This window comes from Bos taurus, chromosome 6, assembly GCF_002263795.3.
Source record: "Bos taurus isolate L1 Dominette 01449 registration number 42190680 breed Hereford chromosome 6, ARS-UCD2.0, whole genome shotgun sequence".
NCBI classification, from domain to species: Eukaryota; Metazoa; Chordata; class Mammalia; order Artiodactyla; family Bovidae; genus Bos; species Bos taurus.
The window spans coordinates 40,702,709-40,727,946 of NC_037333.1; the positions used below are offsets into that span (position 1 = coordinate 40,702,709).

The 25,238-nt window shown below is 39.3% G+C and overlaps 1 protein-coding gene across 3 annotated transcripts in view; it reads right to left on the minus strand.

Moving 5' to 3' along the window:
• Window positions 1–25,238, minus strand: part of KCNIP4 (potassium voltage-gated channel interacting protein 4) — a 1,326,525-nt gene that overhangs the window by 452,678 nt on the left and 848,609 nt on the right. The window lies entirely within an intron of this gene.

A 25,238-nucleotide genomic window follows, 5' to 3' on the forward strand; every position in this document is an offset into this window, starting at 1 on the left:
TGTGGCTCTCCCATTTGGCACTTATCCAGGGAATTTTCAATAACACAATGTCTCCTTCCCCAAGGTCACTGATAAGACGCAGACTTCAAAGTGGCCTCAGGATCTGTGGGCATGCAGCCAGGGGCCAGGGCAGAAAGGCAGGTGAGTGTATGTCTTAGGAGAGAGACTGAGCATAGTCGCTTCTGCTGCTGCTGCTGCTAAGTCGCGTCAGTCCTGTCCGACTCTGTGCGACCCCATAGATGGCAGCCCACCAGGCTCCCCCATCCCTGGGATTCTCCAGGCAAGAATACTGGAGTGGGTTGCCATTTCCTTTTCCAATGCATGAAAGTGAAACGTGAAAGTGAAGTAGCTCAGTCGTGTCCAACTGCAGCCTACCAGGCTCCTCCGTCCATGGGATTTTCCAGGCAAGAGTACTGGAGTGGGTTGCCAGTGCCTTCTCCATCAGTCACTTCAGTCATGTCTAACTCTAAAACCCTACAGACCGTAACCTGCCAGGCTCCTCTGTCCATGAGATTCTCGAGGCAAGAATATTGAAGTGGGTTGCCATGCCCTCCTCCAGGGAATCTTTCTGACTCAGGGATGGAATGCACATGCACATCTCTTATGTCTCCTGCATTGGCAGGCAGATTCTTTACCACTAGCGCCACCTGGGAAGCCTGAGAATATGTCTTAGGACACCCAGAGATAACAGGGAGATGATTGCCAGTACAATGCAGGTGAGGATAAATTCAAATGCTAGTATACATAAAGCCTCGTTTATGTGGGCAGCCTTCTAATTCCTTGGAAAGTTCATGCTACAAATGTTTGCTGAATGGAAAACTTTACTGTCAGTACAGCCAACCATTAAGGAACAGTGAAGAGATTTACTAAAAATCTTAAGGTCCACATTCACTTCTGTATCCAAGCAGCTCAGAGTCATCACACTTTAATTTTAGCAGTGTGCTTGCTTTGTGCTACTGGATCTTCAAAAAGTTCTTATGAATCAACTACGCAGAAAAAAAGAGGCACTGATATACATGTGAATATTAGTTACCATTCAAGACTCTGAAGTAATAAATTAATAATAGTTTTTAGTTTAGATTTGATTAGTTTAGTTTTGTTATGCTTTCTTTCTCAAAGCTAATAGTTTCGTCATCTACAAATCAACTTCCTTCACTTGGATTCCAACAGAGAATAGCCAGCTTGCAATGGCTTTTCAAGGATGATGTGACTTTCTTCAGCTCAGGTATGCTCTCATTCTCTCCCACTGGAGGAGGGAATGGTAAACCACCCAGTATATTTGCTGTGAGAACCTCATGAACTGTATAAAAGGACAAAGAGATAAGACACTGAAAGATGAGTCCCCCAAGCCTAAATGTCCAATATGCTACTGGGGAAGAGTGGAGGAGAATTACCAATAGCCCCAGAATGAATGAAGAGGTTGGGCCAAACCTGATACGACACTCAGTTGTGGATGTGTCTGGTGATGAAAGTAAAATCTGATGCTGCAAAGAACAGTATTGTATAGGAACCTGGAATGTTAGGCCTATGAATCAAGGGAAATTGGATGTGGTCAAGTAGGAGATGGTAAGAATAAACATTGGTATCTTAGGAATCAGTGAACTAAAATGGATGGGAATGGGCAAATTTAACACAGATGACCATTATATCCACTACTGTGGGCAAGAGTCTCTTGGAAGAAATGGAGTAGCTCTCATAATCAACAAGAGTCCAAAATGCAGTACTTGGGTGCAACCTCAAAAATGACACAATGTTCATTTCCAAGGCAAGTGATTCAACATCATAGTAATCTAGATCTGTGCCACTTGATACCAAAGAAGATACTGAAGTTGATCAGTTCTATGAAGACCTAGAAGACCTCCTAGAACTAACACCAAAAAAAAAAAAAAAAGATGTTCTGTTTATCATTGGGGATTGGAATGCAAAAGTAGGAAGTCAAGAGATATCTGGAATGACAGGCAAGTTTGGCCTTGGAGAACAAAATGAAGAGAGTCAAAGGCTAACTGAATTCTGCCAAGAGAACACATGGGTCATAGCAGATACCCTTTTCCAGCAACACAAGAGATGACTTTACACATGAACATCACCAAATGGCCAGTGCCAAAATCAAACTGATTATATTCTTTGTAGCCAAAGATGGAGAAGCCATATACAGTCAGCAAAAGCAAGACCTGGAGCTGATTGTGGCTCAGATCATCAGCTTCTCATAGCAAAACTCAGGCTTAAACTAAAGAAAGTGAGGAAAACCACAAGGCCAGCCAGGTACAATTTAAATCAAATCCCCTATGAATCTGCAGTGGAGGTAATGAATAGATTCAAGGCATTAGAACTTGAAAACGGTGTGGCTGAAGAACAATGGACAGAGATCTGTAATACTGTACACGGAGCAGTGAACAAAACCATCCCAAATAAAAAGAAAAGCAAGAGGCAAAGTGGTTATCTGGGGCAGCCTTACAAATAGCTAAAGAAAGAAGAGAAGAGGATAGCAAGGGATAAAGGGAAAGATATATCCAACTAAACAGAGATTTCCAAAGAACAGCACACTGAGACAAGAAGGCTTTCTTCAGCGAACAGTGTATAAAACTAGAAGAAAACAACAGAAGCAGAAAGACTAGAGATCTCTTCAGGAAGATTGGAGATATCAAGGGAACATTTTGCCCAAAGATGGGGACAATAAAGGACATAAATGGTAGAGACCTAGTAGACGCTGAAGAGATCAAGAAGAGATGGAAAGAATACATGGAAGAACAGTACAAAAAAGATACAAATGAACTGGGTTACTATGATGGTGTGGTCAGCCACCCAGAGACAGACATTCTGGAGAGCGAAGTCCAGTGGGCCTTAGGAAGCACTGCTGCTGCTGCTAACAAAGCTAGTGGATATGACAGAATTCCAGTAGAACTATTCAAAACCCTGAAGGACGATGCCATCAAGGTGCTGCATTTAATATGTCAGCAAACCTGGAAGACCAGAAGCAGTGGCCACAGGACTGGAAAAGGTCAATCCTCATCCCAATTCACAAAAAGCGTAGTACTAAAGAATGTGCTAACCATCAAACAATTGCACTCATCTCCCATACTAGTATGGTAATGCTTAAAATCTTGCATGCTAGGCTTTAGCATTATGTGAACCAAGAACTTCCTGATGTAGAAGCTGGCTTTAGAAAATGAAGAGGAGCCAGAGATCAAATTGCCAATATTCACTGGATCATAGAGAAAACTAGGGAATTCCAGAAAAACATCTACCTCTGTTTCATTGACTACACTAAAGTGTTTGACTGTGTGGATCATAATAAAATTGTAGAAAGTTCTTAAAGAGATGGGAATACCCGTCTCCTGAGAAACTGGTATGTGGGTCAAGAAACAACAGTTAGAACCCTGTATGGGACGACTGATTGGTTCAAGACTGAAAAAGGAGTATAACAGGGCTGTCTGCTGTCACCCCATTGTTTTAACCTATATGCTGAGCACATCATGAGAAATGCCAGACTGGATGATTTACAAGCCAGAATCAAGATAGGGGGGAGAAACATCAACAACCTCAGATATGCAGATGATACCACTCTACTGGCACAAAGTGAGGAGGAACTAAAGAGCTTCTTGATGAGGGTGAAGGACGAGAGTGAAAGAGCTGGCTTAAAACTAAATATTAAAAAAAAAACAGCAACCCTAAGATCATGGTATTCAGCCCCATTCAGTTCAGTCGCTCAGTCCTGTCCAACTCTGCAACCCCATGAGTTTCAGCTCGCCAGGCCTCCCTGTCCATCACCATCTCCCAGAGTTCACTCAAACTCACATCCATTGAGTCGGTGATGCCATCCAGCCATCTCATCCTCTGTCGTTCGTCCCCTTCTCCTCCTGCCCCCAATCCCTCCCAGCATCAGAGTCTTTTCCAATGAGTCAACTCTTTGCATGAGGTGGCCACAGTACTGGAGTTTCAGCTTTAGCATCATTCCTTCCAAAGAAATCCCAGGGCTGATCTCCTTTAGAATGGACTGGTTGTATCTCCTTGCAGTCCAAGGGACTCTCAAGAGTCTTCTCCAACACCACAGTTCAAAAGCATCAATTCTTCGCTCAGCTTTCTTTATAGTCCAACTCTCACATCCATACATGACCACTGGAAAAACCATAGCCTTGACTAGACGGACCTTTGTAGGCAATGTAATGTCTCTGCTTTTCCATATGCTATCTAGTTTGGTCATAACTTTTCTTCCAAGGAGTAAGTGCCTTTTAATTTCATGGCTGCATTTGGCCCCATTACTTCATGGCAAATAGGAGGGGAAAAGGTGGAAGTAGTGACTGCTTTCCTCTTCTTGGCTTCTAAAATCATTGTGGATGGTGACTGCAGCCATGAAATCAGAAGATATATGCTTATTGGAAGTAAAGCTTTGACAAACTTGGATAGTGTGTTGAAAAGCAGAGATGTTACTGTAGTGACCAAGGTCCATTTAGTCAAGGCTATGATCTTCCCGGTGGTCAGGTATGGTTGTGAGAGCTGGACCATAAAGAAGGCAGAGCACTGAAGAATTGATGCCTTTGAACTGTGGTGCTAGAGAAGACTTCTGAGAGTCCCTTGGACAGCAAGGAGATCAAATCAGTCAATCTTAAGGGAAATCAATCCTGAATACCTGTTGGAAGGACTGATACTGAAGCTGAAACTGCAGTATTTTGGTTATCTGAGGTGAACAGCTGACTCATTGGAAAAGTCCCTGATGCTGGGAAAGATTGAGGGCAGAAGAAGAGAGCATCAGAAGATGAGATGGCTGGATGACATCACCGACGCAATGGACGTGAACTTGGGCAAACTCTGGGAGATGGTGAGGGATAGGGAGGTCTGGTGTGTTGAAGTCCATGGGGTCGCAAAGAGTCAGACACAACTGGGCAACTGAACAACAACAGACTCTCTCAATTCTCTGAATCCCCTATACTCTAGGTACCTGTTTCTGAAAGGCAGGGCACTGTATCATCATGCCTGCTGGTTGGCTCTCATTCAGTGGGGAGTAAGCATCACTCCTATAAGGAAACAAAGTCAGTAACTGGCTACCTGGGCATTCCCAAGCCTCTCTGCTTCCTGTACTTTGTTTTCACTATCTCTTAATCTCACTGCCTAATGTCATATACTTCACCTTGGAGGCACGAATTTTTCAAAGAATTTCAGTATATTTATTGATTGTTATTGCTCTTTAGTTACTAAGTCATGTCCAACTCTTTACAACCCCATGGAGCAAAGCCTGCCAGGCTCCTCTTTCCATGGGATTTTCCAGGCAAGAATACTGGCGCGGGTTGGCATTTTCTTCTCCAGGTGATATTCCTCTCCCAGGGATTGAACCTGCAGCTTCTGCATTGGCAGGCAGATTCTTTACCACTGAGCCACCAGGGAAGCCCCTATTTTATGATTAAAGTAATATAAATACAGTAATAAAAATTTTCAATCAGAGAACAATAGTTATTACTAATAATACATGCTAGTCAAAGCTATTCCTTTTCCAGTAGTCATGTATGGATGTGAGAGTTGGACTATAAAGAAGACTGAGAGTGGAAAAATTGATGCTTTAGAATTGAGGTGCTGGAGAAGACTCTTGAGAGTTCCTTGGATGGCAAGGAGATCAAACCACTCAGTCCTAAAGGAAATAAATCCTGAATATTCATTGGAAGGATTGACGCTGAAGCTCAAATACTTTGGCCACTTGATGTGAAGAGCTGACTCAATGGAAAAGTCCCTAACGCTAGGAAAGATTGAAGGCAAAAGGAGAAGGGGGTGGCAGAGGACGAGATGGTCAGATAGCATCACCAACTCAATGAACATGAATGTGAGCAAACTCTGGGAGACAGTGGAAGACTGGAAGCCTGGCATGCCGCAGTCCATGAGGTCACAAAGAGTCAGACATGACTGAGAGACTGAACAACAACAATACACATGCTTTTCTATCTTATTATCACTGTACCATTTCCATGTTTCTTTCCTGGCACGGAGAGCACTACACTTTTCATTTTAATAGAACACACGTTTTCTATTCAGAAGCCTCACATAAATTTTTCCCGCTTAAGGCATCCTATGTAATCTCAGTTTTCGTGTATTTTCCATAGTAAATATTTATCCTATTGCCTTTTCAATAGAGTAGAACCACACCTTGGTCATCTAGCCCAATAAGACAAGACCCTTTTAACTCAAAACTATGCTTTCCTGGAAAAATGAGTAATCTCTAACATTCATTTTATCTCATGCAGATGCCAGATCTTAGCAAGCCTTTCTTGCTTTTCAGGATAATTTCTGAGTTATCCTGTGCTGGGCTGGCCTCGTGGGCATGCATTATGGCTCAAGCTTAGATGATTCCTACACTTGGCTTAATGTTCTGCTCTTGCCATCATGAAATTCTTAATAATATTTGAATAAAGGAATTGTATTTTTATTTTACACCAGGCTCTATATTTATGCAAATATTGATACTTAATGCAAAGCAAAGACACAGGCCCAAATTTTACATTGTGCTCATTATTCAGTGAAAATAGATATAGTCTTGTCTGTGTTTAATTTAATATTGAGGCAGAAAAGATATAAAGAAAGCAAAGCTTAAGTAGACATCTTGATGAATTTTTATACACACACACACACAAAACTACCAGCTATTTCAAGATAATGAAGATTTTCAACTCATTGTATGACTACCTTATACTTCTTCCTAGTTAATATCTGCCCATATCAAGGGTAATCACCATTCTGACATATAACCAAAAATTAGTTTTGCTTGCTTTTGAACATCATATTAATGGAATCACACATAAAGTTGTTTAACGTGCTTGGGATTTATTGTTTGCCCTTTGCATTTTTCAATCTCATAACCTATTGAGTTAATAAATAACTCTCCATGTTTACATATATTTTCCCATATTGTGATTTAGAGAATTTACAAACAGACCAAGGTCTCAGAGTTAGTAAATGGCATTGAATCTAATTCTGATACTAGTTTAGTTTCTGTTGATATGCAACCTATCTGTGTTTGTTGAACTTACATATTAAACAGCAGTCATGGAACAGAAGTCATAGAAAGGTTCAATAGAACATTGATCCAAATGTCTGGTATATACTAATTGTTTAATAAATATTCCATAAATATATATTGAACTGTGAGTATCCTATCAGTTAGAAACAAAAAACCTATAGCAAAAAATATAGCAAACTATATTTTTCTAAACATTTTTATTAAAGTTATTTATTATTTATTGTTCCAAGAATAGCTTTGGATTCGGTTAGAATCATCATCCCAGGAGCACAAATATGCTTGCGTTTCACTAGTAAGTAAAGAAAACATAGTTATAAATATATTGCTCCAAATATTAGAGTGAGAAATCACAATTTCAACAACTTCAATGAAAAAGTCAAGATACTCTTGTAAGACATTTTTAAAAGAAGTATTAAAAATGATATATGGAACTCTACAGAGACCTCTCTCTCCTATATATGTATACATAAATATATGTGTGTGTGTGTGTGTGTGTGTGTGTGTGTGTGTGCCTCATATGTATATGGCTACCCATTCTAGTACTCTTGCCTGGAGAATCACATGGAGAGAGGAGCCTGGCGGGCTACAGTCCATAGGGTCACAAAGAGTCCGTAAGGTTGCAAAGAGTCAGACATGACTAAAGCAACTTAGCATGAATACTTGCATGCTTCCCTGGTGGCTCACAGGTTAAGAATCTGCCTGCAGTGTGGGAAACCCAGGTTTGATCCCTGGGTTGGGAAGATACCCTGGAGAAAGAATTGGCAACCCATTCCAGTATTCTTGCCTGGAGAATTCCATGAACAGAGGAGCCTGGCAGGCTACAGTCCATGGTGCTGCAAAGAGTCAGATAGAACTGAGTGATTAACATATATCATCATCAAAATAGTATTTTAATTTACTTTCATATATATATATATATATATATATATATACACACACACACACACACACATACATATATATATATATATATATATATATATATATACTTTTTCTTTTCTCCAGAAAATCCAAGTAAGCATGGGAAAATCATTCAGTCGTGTTGTGTTTGACTTTTTGTGACCCCATGGATGGTAGACCTCCAGGCTCCTCTGTCCATGGGATTTCCCTGGCAAGAATACTGGAGTGGGTTGCCATTTCCTTCTCCAGGGGATCCTTCTGACTGAGGGATCAAACCCGCATTTCTTGCATTGCAGAAAGATTCTTTACCATCTGATCCACCAGGAAAGTGGGCAAGTAAGCATATTAAGGTCAAATTACTGCATAAAAGAGACATTTAGCATTCCAAGAGTAAAATTGTCCAATAATGTTGTCCTTACTTTTCAAACTAACTTCAGGTTGGCAAGTTTCTTCAACCTCCCTCAGAGTCCCACTCATGTGGTTAACAGAAGGAATTAATCACTGAGGGCTTTAACTGGAATAGCCACTTCTATTATGAACACTCCTTTCTATCCACAATTGATGAGAACATAGAGCTCAAACTTAATCAGAAAAAATTCTCAAAATTGCTAATTATTAGACAAATATTAATTAAAACCACAGTGAGGCATCAATTCACTCCAGTCAGAATGGCCACCAACAAAAAGTGTAAGTAATAAATGTTAGAGAGGGTATAGAGAAAAGGGAGCACTCTTGAATTGGAAAGAGGGTTGCTGGAAATGTAAACTGATATGTAAAATCAATAAATTGATACAGCCACTGTGGAGAACAGTACGGAGGTTCCTTAAAAAAAACTAAAAATATAGCTAACATATGAGCCAGCAACCCCACTCCTGGGCATATATCCAAAGGAAACTATCATTAGAAAGGTTGCATGCACCCCAATCTTCATTGCAGCACTATTTACATTAGCCAGGACATGGAAACAACCTAAATGCTCATTGACAGATGAACACATAAAGAAGAGGTCGTATGTATATACAATGAAACATGATTCACCCATAAGAATAATGAAATAATGCCATTTGCAGCAACATGGAGGGAACTAGGGATTAACTTACTAAGGTAGATTAGACAAAGACAAGTATCATATGATATTACACATATGTGGAATTTGAAAAAAAAACAAAAAACTAAAGATCTTATTTACAAAACAAACATCGACCCACAAACATGGAAGACAAACTTATGGTTACCAAGTGGAAAGAGGTGAGGGGGGATAAATTAGGAGGATGGGATTAACATATATACACTACTATACATAAAATAAATAAACAACAAGGACCTACTGTATAGCATGGGGGACTATATTCAATGTTTTATAATTCATAAGGGAAAATAAAAATAATCTGAAAAGTACATATATACATATGCATATATATAGTACATAAAAGTACATATATACATATATATATATTGAAAACACATATATGTATTATATATAATTATAATATATATAATTACATATTATAATTACAAATATAATATACATAAAAAGTACAGATATACATATATATATATATATATATATATATTGAATATATATATGGGCTTCCCAGGTGGCCCAAGTTGTAAAGAACTCACTTGCCAATGCAGGATACATAAGAGATGCAGGATACATAAGAGATGCAGGTTGACTTGGATACCTAACTTGGAAAGATCCCCTGGAGAAGGAAATGGGAACCCACTCCAGTAGTTTTGCCTGGAGAATCCCACAGACAGAGGAGCCAAGTGGGCTATAGACCATGGGGTCACAAAGAGTCAGACACAACTGAAGCAACTTAGCACGTGTTTAATTATATATATATATATATAATATTCATATATATATGAATTGAATCACTTTGCTATGCACTCAAAACTATCATGACATTGTGAATCAATTATACATAAAAAAAATACAGGCAAGTGGAATTGCAGAATATTTGGGGATATATGAATGCTTATTTATTCAGGGTAACCATATTGAGGGCTTTCTCACTGTTCCAGATATGATGTTTAGCACTTTATAAACATTTAAAAAAATTAATCTTCACAACACATCTATGTGCCCACTTTACAAAAGAGGAAACTGAGTTAAAAAGTGGTTAAGCAACTTGTCTAAGATCACTAGTGAGAGAAGGGCTCATACACAATATGTTGCTGCTGCTAAGTCACTTCAGTCATGTCCGACTCTGTGCGACCCCATAGATGGAAGCCCACCAGGCTCCCCCATCCCTGGGATTCTCCAGGCAAGAACACTAGAGTGGATTGCCATTTCCTTCTCCAATGCATGAAAGTGAAAAGTGAAAGTGAAGTCACTCAGTCGTGTCTGACTCTTAGCGACCCCGTGGACTGCAGCCTACCAGGCTCCTCCATCCATGGGATTTTCCAGGCAAGGGTACTGGAGTGGGGTGCCATCGCCTTCTCCACATGTTAGATCTTTCTCATTCCAAATCTGGGTTTTTCCACATACTCTTCTCCTACAAACTTCTGTTACATAACATCATTTTACTAGAGAATGTACTTTGAGGATTTATTGAAGATTGCAGATGCTGATGCAACAGTATCCAATATGAGGTTGCACAATTCTTTGTGCAACCCTCTGTCTTAGCAATTATCTGTTATTGACCAAGTGCTTTTAAGTTGAGGCACTAATGCAGTATAAAGCTAACTCAAATCTTTTAATTATTGTGGAACAGAGGTTGACGGGCTTTGAAAACCTTCATGTTAAAAGGACAGTGAAGGATAACGAAAGAGAAAAATATGAAAATGAGAACTAAAACATGATTAAAAGTCAGGAAAGGTTCAGAAGTGGCATCTACAGGACTCCTAAGTGCTCACAAAATTTCATTAATTATACAGTTGCCCAATATTGTGAATTGTGAGCATCTACTGCTCATTTATTATAGTCTTTTTAAAAAGAGGAAACTGCTTTTTGCTACTGCTAAGTCTCTTCAGTCGTGTCCATCTCTGTGAGACCCCATAGACGGCAGCCCACTAGGCTCCTCTGTCCCTGGGATTCTCCAGGCAAGAATACTGGAGTGGGTTGCCATTTCCTTCTCCAATGCATGAAAGCGAAAAGTGAAAGTGAAGTCGCTCAGTTGTGCCCAACTCTTAGTGACCCCATGGACTGGAGCCTACCAGGCTCCTCCGTCCATGGGATTTTCCAGGCAAGAGTACTGGAGTGGGGTGTCATTGCCTTCTCCAACTGCTTTTTAGTTGCATTAAGAAATTAAGCAAATTAGTTTTCTCAAAACAGAAATATCTCCTCTGTTAGACATTCAGTGGATGTCACCTTCCAATTAATCTTGACCTTTCTGAGGTCAATAGTCGCCACTTCATCCTAGGTTCATTTCTATGTTGTAACTTCTATTAATGCTTCCTCATCACCCTGAACATTGGTAAAATAACTACCTTTATAAAATGCCTACTGTGTGGGTGAAGTATCTCAGTGCACGTTATTGCTGTTGTGGTTAAGTTGCTCAGTTGTGTCTGACTCTCTGCAACCCCAAGGACTGTGACACACCAGGCTCCTCTGTCCTCCACTATCTCCTGAAGTTTGCACAGATTCACATCCATTGAGTCAGTGATGCTATATAACCATCTCACACTCTGCCGCCCTCTTATTTTGCCTTTAATCTTTCCCAGCATCAGGATATTTTCCAATGAGTTGGCTCTTTGCATCAGATGGCCAAAGTATTGGAGCTTCAGTTTCAGCATCAGTCCTTCCAATGAGTAGATATGGTTAGTTTCCTTTAGGATTGACCAGTTTGAACCTTCTTGCTGTCCAAGGGACTCTCAAGAGTCTTCTCCAGCACCACAATTCGATAGCATCAATTCTTTGGCACTCAGTCATCCATACATGACTATTGGAAAAACCATAGCTTTGACTATACAGACCTTTGTCATCTAAGTGATGTCTCTGCTTTTTAATATGTTGTCTAGATTTGTCATAGCTTTCCTTCCAAGGAGAAGACATCTTTTTATTTCATGGCTGCAGTCACTGTCCACAGTAATTTTGGAGCCCAAGAAAAGAAAATCTCATTGCTTGCACTTTATCCCTTCTATTTGCCATGAAGTGATGGGACCAAATGCCATGATCTGAGTTTTTTTTCAATGTTGAGTTTCAAACCAGCTTTTTCATTCTCCTCTTTCACTCTCATCAAGAGGCTCTTTGGTTCCTTTTTGCTTTCTATTCTGCCATTAGAGTAATATTATCTGTGTATCTGAGGTTGTTGATATTTTCCCAGGCAATCCTGATTTCAGCTTGTGATTCATCCAGTCTGATATTTCACATGGTGTTCTCTGCATAGAAGTTAGATAAGCAGCCTTGTACTTCTTTCCCAATTTTGAACCACTCAGATGTTCCATGTCTGGTTCTAACTATTGCTTCTTGAACTGCATACAGGTTTCTCAGGAGACAGGTAAGGTAGTCTGGTCCTCCCATCTCTTTAAGAATTTTCCAGTTTATTGTGATCCACCCATTCAAAAGCTTTACCATAATCAAGGAAGCAGAAATAGATGTTTTTCTGGAACTTCCTTTGCCTTCTCTATGATCCAACAAACGGCAGTTTGATCTCTGGTTCCTCTGACTCTTAGGAATTCAGCTTGTGCATCTGGAAGTTCTTGGTTCACACATTGTTGAAACCTAGTTTGAAGGATTTTGAGTATTACCTTGCTAGCATGTGAAATGAACACAACTGTAGGGTACTTGGAACATTCTTTGGCATTGCCTTCTTTTTGATTGAAATGAAAACTAACCTTTTCCAGTCCTGTGGCCACTTCTGAGTTTTCCAAATTTGCTGACATATTGAGTGCAGCACTTTAACAGCATGATCTTTTAGGATTTTAAATAGCTCAGCTGGAATTACATCACCTCCATTAGCTTTGTTTGTAGTAATGCTTCTAAAGCCCACATGGCTTCATACTCCAGAATGTCTGGCTCTAGGTGAGTGACCACACCATCATGGTTATCCAATTCATTAAGACCTTTCTTTTATAGTTATTCTGTGTATTCTTGCCACCTCTTCTTAATCTCCCCTGCTTCTCTTAGGCCTTTACCGTTTCTGTTCTTTAGTATGCCCAGCCTTGCATGAAATGTTTCTTGGTATCTCCAACTTTCCTGAAGAGTCTCTAGTCTTTCCCGCTCTATTGTTTTCCTCTGTGTCTTTGCATTGTTCACTTAAGAAGGCTTTCTGATTTCTCCTTGCTACTTTCTGGAACTCTGCATTCAGTTGGGTGTATCACTCCCTTTCTCCCTTGCCTTATGTGCATGTTACTCACATCTATACCCTTCCACTATAATTCTGCAAGGCAGGTAAGAATTTAAGCCTTATTTTGGAGGCATGATTTTAGAGAGGTTCAGTTCTTTGTACAAGTTCCCAAATCTAAGAAGTGTCAGGTCAGGGTCTGGTGCTAGATATGTCTCACTCAACCGCTGCTCTTCCCACTGGTTTACATTGCTGCTTCTATCATATTCGTTCATGCTCCAGGATTTTAATAGATTTCTATGCATTTGCTGATAAATATAGTGAGCCAAGTAAGTGCCCTGCTGCTACGTCACTAAATAGAAAACAAAAGGCCAACAACTCAAGAAGCTGCTGGGCCCCCTCTTTACCTTTGTGAACCATGACAAGAAGGCACACTGAAGCTCTCGGAGGATGACCTATACTCTGTTCTCACTGCTTTCTCAATTCTGCGCAATAAGGAGCCTTGTATGCTTAGGTAGGGACACTCCGGGTAGTATGTACAAGTTCACTCCATACCCTCCACAAACAACACTTGGCTATTCTTCCAGGCTAGAATTACACATACTTGTGTACAGTCCATCATTCAGAAGTTAGACTTGGTAAAGTGGTTACTGCAGGCCCTGAAAGCTGACTTGAGCCACTTGGGTAAGAGATGCTGGGACCCTGGGTACATAGAATGTGGAATAAAAGGGCAGAACATGGAGTACAAGTGGTCAGGTCTCCTTAGCCCTGTGGATAAGGGCGTGGCTGGAATAGATTCATAATAAACCTCTCAAAATCCTATTACCCATGAGTCTTATGAAAGTGGGTTCTGACTGGACTGTTGGCAGGAAAGAGGACCATCGCGCTAAGTGGGATCATTCCAAGAATCGAAGAAAGAGCTATAATCATCATTTTTATTTTTCTCTTTGGAGTTGCTAATTATTCACCATTTACAAGACAACTTCAGCTTACTCTACTGTGATTCCAACTGAGAACAGCCAAGTTGCAATGCCTCATTAAGAATGTTATGATTTTTTTTCTGCCTGGGTAGACACACTTCTCCAGCTTGCTGAACCTGAGTACCAGCCCGAGAGCTCCTGCCTCTGCAAGGCAGACTGCTGCCCTGTCCACACCCTTGCTGGCTCTCACTCTGTGGGGAGTGGGCCCTACTTCTACAGGGAAGAAAGGTAAGTAATCATGCCTCCTCCTAAGAACCTTATGTCAGATAGTCTATCCACGAATCAACCTCATATATCATCCTTCTGAATTTCCAAAAGAATTTTTCTATATTTTAATAATGCAAGTGAGATGAAGATAGTAGGAGATGAAAAATGGTGTACTAATGTAAATTTTCTAAGATAGATCTCAGTTTTTGGTAGGAAAAATTATCCAAAGTTCAATTTCCTGCAATATCTGGTTCTCTTTTTCCTATTCTTCACCCCTAACACCCGCTAGATAGAGGAAGATGTTATTTTTCTCATGAATTAAGTGAAGGGGAAACTTGCTTTGTGCTCATCCTGTTTGATAAGAGGAGACCATAAGAAATCCTTTTGACTCTGACTATCACCACTCACTTGGTTGGGATACATTTCATTCTTCGCATTTTTTAAAGTATCTCCATTTTTATGTACCTTTTCTTAGTGGTCCACTGGAAAGAAAAAAAGAAGTGAATTGAATCTGAGGACCTGGATTCTCTTTCAACTTTATCATTCTCCTGATGCAGGGTGTCCCTGAGCCTCTTTGAGCCTTTGTTTCTCTCTATAAAACATGACAACATGATGCTTATTCTTACAATAAATATTTAATGACCAAAAAGCTCTGTCTTTTGTAACTTAAAGGAGCTTTGTAAGTAATTCTCTGTCCGGTGGTTAGGACTTGGTGCTTTCATTGTCATGGCCTGGGTTCAATTTCTGGATCTCTGGTCAGGGAACTAAAATCCTACAAGCCATGCAGCACAGCCCAGAAAGAGCTCTGTAAATTGTAAAGGGCTTGCAGAATGGGGCAGTGGAAGTAATGTGATATTAATTTAGTCAAGCAGTCCCAGCCTTAAGACCAGGCTTGCTGAAGATTGGTTGTGGATTCCCACTATGTAAAATGACTATACAATTTTTACTTTCTTTAGAGGTTCATTAAATTAAAATGTCAACTATTTAAAAACAATCTAAGTTCAACTCCGAGCCAGGAAATGAAAACTGACCTCTTTAGATTTTAAAATTTAAGATATAATAATTTATATGTAAATAGAAGGAAAGATTGAAGGGAGGGGATGTTTTATTTAAAATAAGCTATATTCTCAGGAAGGAAATGTACCTTATCATTTAGGAGATCGTTAATCATTTAATTCATTTGCTCAATAAATACTTACCGAGCATCTACTAGGAGCATAGATATACTTCACGTGGAATTGGGAGATACAAATATGAGTAAGTTAGTGATTTTTTACCTATTACTGACTTGCCATTCAGTAATGGAGACAGGCTCAAGAACAACCACAGTAAGTGGGATTTTTAGTAGTATTACCTATTTTAAAAGTGACCTACTTAATGTGACATCTATTCTTAAAAGTTCCACTGGAATATAAGAGAAAAAAGAATATATTTACTCCAAGAAAGACTTAATTGTGGATTGTTGGAAGTTTCAATGAAAGGCTAATGACTATCTGTCAAGGATGCAAAGAGAATATTACTGTGTTGGTAACTACTAAATTGAACTTCATTTTTTCACAGTTTTCTGAGTCTAATTTGTCATATTTTGTACATCTTAGCAGATGTCCATGTGAAACTCCAGTACTTTGGCCACCTCATGCGAAGAGTTGACTCACTGGAAAAGACTCTGATGCTGGGAGGGATTGGGGGCAGGAGGAGAAGGGGATGACAGAGGATGAGATGGCTGGATGGCATCACTGACTCGATGGACATGAGTCTCAGTGAACTCCAGGAGTTGGTGATGGACAGGGAGGCCTGGCGTGCTGCGATCCATGGGGTCGCAAAGAGTCAGACACGACTGAGTGACTGATCTGATCTGATGTGATTCTTTTCTGAGGACACGTCCTAAGTTTGAGCATGAATGACTCTGTGCTACATGTACATAGAGTATTTTATCAGTGTCTTTCTATCTTTTTGCTCTTTTACACACATTAATACAGAAAGTCCAGAGGCGGACCCAGAGAACAAGACAGAGCGTTTACTTCAGGAGCTTCTGGTCTGGTTGATGAAGTAAATACCAAGATATGAATTATGTAACTGCTAAATGCTTTGCATGCATCATCCCATTCAACTTTCACAATTTTGTAAAGCAGTTCCATGTTTAGACCCATTTCTCAGATAAGGAGCCCAAGGCTTAAGAGGCTAAGTAACTTCTATTAAGAGTGTAGCAAGTAAGTGGTTCCTCTGGGAGGCAGGACTGTAGTTAACAAATACGTAAACAACACTTACCATATGTTTCACAAATAGTAACTCCTTTGCTCCATCTTCCTAACTACTACATGAATAGTTACTAGCATAATTCCCCTTTTACCGAAGGAAAGATACAGGGGCCCAGTGACTTGTCTGAAGGCATGCTTTTAGTAAACTGTACATAGCTGTGTTTGAAGCCAGGCAATCTGTTTCCCAAACACAGGTGATGACCAGTCCCTGAGCTGCTTCTCAAGGCCAGCTGGATCTGACATCAGAGTCTTTCCAGTTACCGCTGCACTGAATGGCCCCTTCCACCGTGTGCTCTCTCCTGAGGACAAATAGCTGTAATACAACTTCCCTGACACCAAGAGCCGATCATTCAACTGTTTATATATATATTTTGCCCTTTTGTGCTCACCCAACTTTCTTAAAGCACCAATACACCCTTCTCTCCACTGTCGACATACACTTTGCCATTCTTTTCCTGTGTCTTTAATTAAATGTTAACATTCATTTGCCCTTTTCCATTGTATTAAAGATGATAACCTTTGCTTCCTGTGGCATCTAGATAAGCTTCACTCAGGAACAGGAACCACACAGGTCATTGTGATAAAAAGTAAAGAATGGGAGCTCTGATCCATTCCACTGACATATTTTAAAACAGCAGTTTGAATGTTTGTTTTGCACTTACTTCTTTTATGTAATGTCAGGATAATAAATTATTTCTGAATACTGTGATAATGAAAAGATTTGAGTTCCAATTAGTCAGACAAAGTAGCTGTGACCCCTCCCAAGAGTCAAACAGAGTGTGTTGAGAAGTGGTTTGTTTGTTTATTTCTCCTTTAAATAGTTTTGAGTACATTATAGAGAGGGGTCCTGGTTGGGAGTTAGATACTCATAGTTCATTGATTTGGGGGAATGGCATAAGGAGATTGACTGTTTTCCTGCAAAATCCATCTACTGGGAATGGAATGGTTTCTTGCTAAACTGGGAGGATCCTGGACTGAGAACCAGGCCTTGATTCAAGTCTCATTTTTGCACGGATGCATTACGTGACCTTGAGCAAGTCTCTTATGTTCTCAGAATCTCTGTTGCTTTATTGTTTTAAGGGTTGTCATGCATTAACATGGCACTACTGTTCTGATATAAATGAAGGACGATGTTGTGACAGGTACTTTATATAAATTATCTGATTTACTCTTGAAAACAAATTTCTGAAGTCTATGTTTTTATTTACATTTTAGAGAAGAGAAAACTGATCCTTAGAGAGGCTAAGTAACATGCTCACCCTCATGACACAGTTGGTAAGTCAGATTGAGGGCTATCCATCTGGGAAAGCTGCACCCTTAACCATTCTGGGTTCCTTCCAGTGCTGTTCAGCTCTGCACTTTAATATTGTACTCACTGTTCCTTTTGACCTGGTTCATTTTGTTGTTGCTACATTTCCCATTTATCTCCTAAACATGTCAAGTGGGCATGGTTTTTAGCAGCCCATTGCAACCTGAGTGACTCTTTCTCAGACAACACTTGCTTTCCCAGACTCTGGAAATTAGACATATTCCTGGTTAGCCAGATTGTGTGGCTGTGTCTATAAGCATCTCTTGAATTGTTGTAGAAAGTAGGGAATTCTCTATGTTTTTATACTGTGGAACTAACTGAAATGTTATGATTTTATTTTTAGAGGTTATGATGTGTTGGAATAAGTGTATTTAAAAATAAAAAAATGCAAAGAGAAAACAAGAGTTAAAAATAAGCCAGGGGAGGGAGTGATGGTAGGAGGAAGATTACCCTTAGAAATGCTTATGAAACCCTTAGAAATGTTATAAAGAAATACTTCTTTATAACAAGTAATAAAATTGAGGATCTAGAAGAACAAAATACTTCAAAATGCTAACACTATTCATGGATGGTGGGATTTCAGGATTTCTCATTTCTTTTGAAACTTTGTTAATTTTTCCCAAATAAATATTCATTATTAGTATGCTAAAAAATTAATATATACACAGAGCACACTCTGGGAAATAGTGAAGGACAGGGAAGCCTAGCATGCTACAGTCCATGGTGTCACAAAGAGTCAGACATGACTTAGCGACTGAACAACAGCAAAAATATATAGACCTGAAAGGGAAGTGAAAGTGAAAGGCACTCAGTTCTGTTCCAACTCTTTGTGATCCCATTGACTGTACAGTCTATGTAATTCTCCAGGCCAGAAGACTGGAGTGGGTAGCCTTTCCTTTCACCAGGGGATCTTCCCAACTCAGGAATCGAACCCAGATCTCCTGTATTACAGGTGGATTCTTTACCAGCTGAGTCACCAGGGAAGCCCAAGAATACTGAAATGGGTAGCCTATCCCTTTTCCGGGAATCTTCCTGACCCAGAAATTGCAATGCAGAGTCTCCTGCATTGCAGGCATATTCTTTACCAACTGAGCTATCAGGGAAGATACATACAGACCTATAGTAAGAAATCACAAATCATCAAGTAATCTTTGGCTAGTTAACATCCTAGAGAGTAATTTGTGTGCGAGCGTGCTGAGTCACTTCAGTTGTGTCCAATTCTTTGCAATCCTATGGACAATAGCCCACCAGGCTACACTGTCTATGGGATTCTCCAGGCAAGAATACTGGAGTGGGTTGCCATGCCCTCCTGCAGGGGATCTTCCTGACTCAGGGATGAAACCTGCATATCTTATGTCTCCTGCATTGCCAGGCATGTTCTTTACCACTAGCGCCACCTAGGAAGCCCACAGATAGCAATTTGGGGCGAATTTCTAAACTAGGCTAACTTCCCAGGCAGTGGTGACATCAAAAAAATATATGTCCCTTTGTTAATATCTCTGGTGTTGTTCATTATTTTCTGCCTCGTTTCGCATTAAATCATCACTGTAACATTTTCCTAAAGAAATGTAACTCCTAAGTAACTATATGACAGGAAGTGTTTGGGGGAAGAGACTATTTCAATGTTAGCTATTTTCATTTTTAAAAACTGTATTTACTTCCTATCAATTAAAATAGATCATAAAAACATGCAATTCATGAATTGCATCCTCCTTTATTATTCTTATTGTGTCCTCCATTCTGGATCCCTAGACTTCTTCAAATTTCTGATTTATTACAGCTTCTCAGATTCCCTTCTTTCTTCTCATGATTTTTAGCCATAGACTTAATGCCACCAGACTAGTTAGTCCCTCAGTTTTGAGTACATACAGTAATTTCCATTACCTATAGGGTCTTTCCAAGATAGTTACAAAATAATCTCTTCTCCTATCTGGTTCTTTTACTTTCATATCAAACCACGTTTCCTTGGAGTCTTCCCCCGACTTTCTGCCCCATGTTCATGCCTTGCTCAGCCTCTGGTCTTGTGCTTTGATTCTTATCTTTTTCTGGTCCTTGACAGTCTCCTTCTTCTCTTCTGCTTATCTTCTTTCTTGTGGGATCTCTTTCTAATACCTTCTCCAATTACCATGCATATTGAATGCATTATTTTAAATTATCTTTTAATAATGCAAATCCTTAGCACCTATCTTGTTACTTAGAAGACTTTTAAAATTATTCTCTAGGATATATATATATATATATATATATATATGTAGCTCCTCAATAGGAGTATAAGATTTTGAAAGGAAGAAATGTGTGTATTTCCTTTATATCTCCATCAGTATTTTATACAGTGTTGAGAATATAGCAGATATTTGACAAAATTTCTCTAAATCATATTTAGGTTCATGATAACTAATTGAATTGAATTTTCCACCAAATAAATGCAATCCCATCATTTGTAAATCAAATTTTAAGCACGAGATTTTTCTAATTAAACAAACTTTAATAATTAATGTTTCATCTATTTTATGTTTTTATCTCTAAATGGAGCAGTGCTCATGCTCAAATGCTGAACTAGTTGAAAGGAGCTCTTCCTCTGACAACTTCCTGTCAAGTGGTTATTTAAAAACTCTGAGGTGTGTTGCTTTAGGAGACTGACACATTGGTGATTTAATATGGAGTGAAGCCTAAATAATGGATGACAGGGGAGCTATTAATAAAGGAACCTATATTGTGGTGCCCTCAAAGACTTGTGAATAATGGGAGAGTTATCTTAAGTAGACTAACTGTCTGCTAGAGATTATGGACTCATAAAGAATCATTGCCCTTTTTTTCTTTTAGTGCTCTAACTATTTCTGGGAAGTTTTGTACTTAGCTGCTGTTCTTATTAAAGTGCCGAATCCAATATGGAAGGCGGGGTTGTGCTTTTGTAATTTAGTATTCTGATCTGCATCCCCTCTTTCTGAGGTTTTTTACCATCAAAATAATCCAGAGAATTAATATGCAGATTTAAAATAAGCTCTGAATGCTATCAAAAAGCTAAAAGTCTATTATTTGCAGAAATCCAGGCATAAAAATGAAGACACTCTATATAATTACTGGTTATATTCCTATTAGCATTATCCTTTAAAGTAAAATTATTTTAAAATGGTATTTGCAGAAAAATGGCTAGAGGTAGGCTTCATCTAATAACTGAAGTTATAAAAACAAAAAAAATCAATTTTATCACTATTGCCCAATATTGCATCTTGTGTGCAAAACTTTGTATTATTATAAAAGTTTCTTTCAGTATTCCTTCCAAGTACCTGCCAAAAAGGCTAAAATTTTCAATCTTTCCACATTGCTGCTACTGCTGCTAAGTCACTTCAGTCATGTCCAACTCTGTGCGACCCCATAAACGGCAGCCCACCAGGCTCCCCTGTCCCTGGGATTCTCCAGTCAAGAACACTGGAGTGGGTTGCCATTTCTTTCTCCAATGCAGGAAAGTGAAAAGTGAAAGTGAAGTCGCTCAGTCGTGTCCGACTGTTAGCAACCCCATGGACTGCAGCCTACCACCTTTAGCTGATAGAAAAAAAAAAAAAACCATTTTCTTCAATCCTTTGTTCAATGCAGAATTAAACGGAATTTCAAGCATTATTCAAAGACCTAAAGAGATCTCAGCAACCCACTCCAGTATTTTTGCCTGGAGAATCCCAGGGACAGGGGAGCCTGGTGGGCTGCCGTCTATGGGGTCGCACAGAGTCGGACATAACTGAAGCGACTTAGCAGCAGCAGCAGCAGAGATCTCAATGAAAGTTAGGTACAGCAAAATAAAATGCACAAAATTTAAACTTTACCAATGGAAAGTTAACAAAATTGAAACAAAATGAATCCTACTTACATATTTTTAAGAACCTTAAAAATTCAGTAGATGTTATGCTTGAAAAGTAAGGATTTATAAGCAATATTAAGCAAATGTGGAGTTGAGCTGTATTTAGAATCAGAGAAATTGGATTTGAATTCCAGCTATACAATCTATTGCTATGTGACCTTGGGTTGGTCATGTGATATCTGAGTTTTCTGACTTTTATATAAAATAAGGATAATAATGGGCTTCCCTAGTGGCTCAGCAGGAAACAATCTGCCTGCTATGTAGGTAGACCCAGGTTTGATCCCTGGGTGGGGAAGATTCCCTGGAGAAGGGAATGGCTACCCATTCCAGTATTCTTGTATGGATAATAACGGGAACAGAGGAGCCTAGTGGGCTACAGTTTATGGGGTCACAGAGTCAGATACAACTGAGCGACTAACACACACACACACACAGATAATAATGTCATTCCTACCTATTTCACCAGTGGTCTTGCAGAATAGGAATGTGAAAATGTTTCACAATTATCAAATACTCCCAAAATATAAGTTATTATACCCTCACATTTTCTGCTATGCAAAGTATGCATGTTTTGAATGATGCTAAAGCTGAAACTCCAGTACTTTGGCCACCTCATGTGAAGAGTTGACTCATTGGAAAAGACTCTGATGCTGGGAGGGATTGGGGGCAGGAGGAGAAGGGGACGACAGAGGATGAGATGACTGGATGGCATCACTGACTCGATGGACATGAGTCTCAGTGAACTCCGGAAGTTGGTGATGGACAGGGAGGCCTGGCATGCTGCGATTCATGGGGTCACAAAGAGTCGGACATGACTGAGCAACTGATCTGATCTGATCTGATCTGTGTATGGAATAATTGTACTCTGTGACATTTCAGAGAATAAAGCTTCTTAAAGAGTAACTTACATTGGATACAATGCGCTAGACATTTATACAGACATTGATTTAATTTTCAAAATAAGCCTCTAATGTATGTTTGTTTTAAATCCAGTATACAGATGAGGAAACAGCTCAGATGGGTTAAATACTTGTCTAGGTCAGAGCATAAATAGTAGAGTTAGCCTGATCCTAGAGTCTCTCCAAATACTGTCCTCTTCTCCTCCACTGGGCATTGAAGATCTCTTCCACCCAGGACTGATAAAAGTGAGAGTCCACTTCTGGTTGGCATCTACCCCCATGATAAAGACTTGGGTATTTCCTTTATTCATGTAGACAAAGGATAGAGGATGCTGACTCATTAGACAACCCAGGCAGTATACCCCTTCCATAAGTTTTCCCAACACGATGTATTGCTATTTTACCGTGTATTCAATCTTTTCTGTGGTTACTCTGCCTCCTTCCTTGTATCTTCTCAGACAAGGGAGCAAATGGGAAGATGAAAAACAAACTATAAAGGCTGAGTTTGAAAGAAACTACACCACAAAAACAGAAGAAAGTCATATTCTCTAAGTTCCTATTATGTCTTTGCGTCTAGGTTATCTGTTCATAGGACTTCCTGAGGTATATATTATTATCACCATTTATTTAACAGAATAAATTTGCATGCAGTCAGGTTGGGTAACTTATCTTAGAAGCTAGTTTGGTTCCAAAGTGTTTCCACAATTCTCCATTTTCCTTTTACAACAGAGGAAAATAGAGAATGTGGCATAACGTAAGTGCATCACTGTCACTGGGGCTGTCTGTACACAGTCCCAACGGAAAGAAAACTGGTTCACAGTGAAAAGATTTATCCTTTTTATGTGTAAAGCAAAGATACATGTATGGTATATAAACAAATATACAACATATCTGGGGTATTAAAATTTCATCAATGGTGATTAGGAAATAAAAAAGGCTACTTAGGACAACAATATTATATTTACACTGGCTTTGGTTCTTGTCACAGTCAGAACCAGGTCAAAATCATTTCTCAGTTGCTTCAACCATGGATCTGAATGCATCATATATTATCCTAGAATACATGGAATAGAGTAGGTGTACTTTTCAACCTCTGGACTGGAGTGCTGAAATGACATCCAGTACAACAAAAGTCCAGAAGAATCAGCAAGATCAAACTGCCATGATTCTAAACCATCAGAGAATCAGAGGGAGACGTGAGAGCAAATCGTCTTTGATGTGCTCATCTCTCCACAAAAAGTTTCCTACCATCATCTCCTGGAATCCTGCCCTCTATCCATCTTCCAGGGGTCAGTCCTAGCACTACTCTTCCAAGAAATCTTTGCTTTATCCAGGTTACATCTTCTTTTTCCTCAGGAACAGTCTAATGTTCCTGTACAGGGTGCCTTACAACCCAGATGCTGCATTTACCAAGATTCAGATTTGAATCCAGACCCTGCAACTTATGACTGGTACAACTGACTTATCCTCTTTGTGTGTCTCAGTTTTTCCATCTGGAAAATGAGAATACTGATGCATACCCACCTTACAGCCAGGAGGAAAAAATATTTAAAATATTTAGCCCTGTGCCAGGCTGGCAGAAATATTTACTTGATGAGAATAGTTAATACTTTCAACAACTAACTCAGTCTCTCCTTAGATTTGTGATATTACATAGTATGTGCCCAATAAAAATCGTGACTCACAATTCAGATGTCATCTGCAAAAGTCCCAGCTGTACCCTTCCTCTTCCCATCTAACTCTGTCCCTGGTTCATGCTTCTTTCATTGTGCTATTTATACAAAGATTTTTGATAAACTTCTGTTAACCGATGAGTATGGATAATATCTACAAGTTCAATTACTGGTGTTGTATGAACATAGCCCCTTTTCCCATCTATATATGCAAAGAGATACAGCATTGTATTGACATATCTGGAAGCTAAGACACAAATCCTTACCATTGTAGACAAATTTATTTTTTATTCATTTAAACTTGAATGCCCTGCAAACATTTTGATATGAAATCTACCTTAAAAATTAAAATCCTATGCCAGGCTCTGTTTTCCACAGTCCACACTTGTTGCTTTTTTTCATGCTGTTTTCTCATTTGTTATCAGCCTTTCTCACACACTGAGACTGAGCTCTTGGGACAGTCAAGCAGGAGGCGATGCATTTACAGTCTTTCCAGTGCTCCAGGGCTAATTTTCAGCAAATGTCCTGGGCAGACTTTTTGAAAAGATTGATAGTGATTATCGTGTAACCTTGTATTATGAGTCCCAAGAGCACCAGATTCCAAATAACAGTGAGAATAATATGCACTGATAGCCATGCAGTGTGCTCTGGCGGCCCTTATCTACAGAAGTGTGATAGTGCTTAATCTTATAAGCACATATTGACAGCCAATTTATCTAATTACTCACATTCACAAATTAACTGAAGTGATAACAGAATGTATTATCTTCACTTTGACATGTTTTTGGAGATCTTCAGGGAGACCTCTTTGATCATTTCAAGGATGAGCTTGAAACAAAGGAGCTTCTCAGAGTTGTTTAAAAGGATCTGATTTATAAAAGCCTGGCTTATAAAGCATCTTCATTCCCTTGGTGTATTTTTTTTTCAA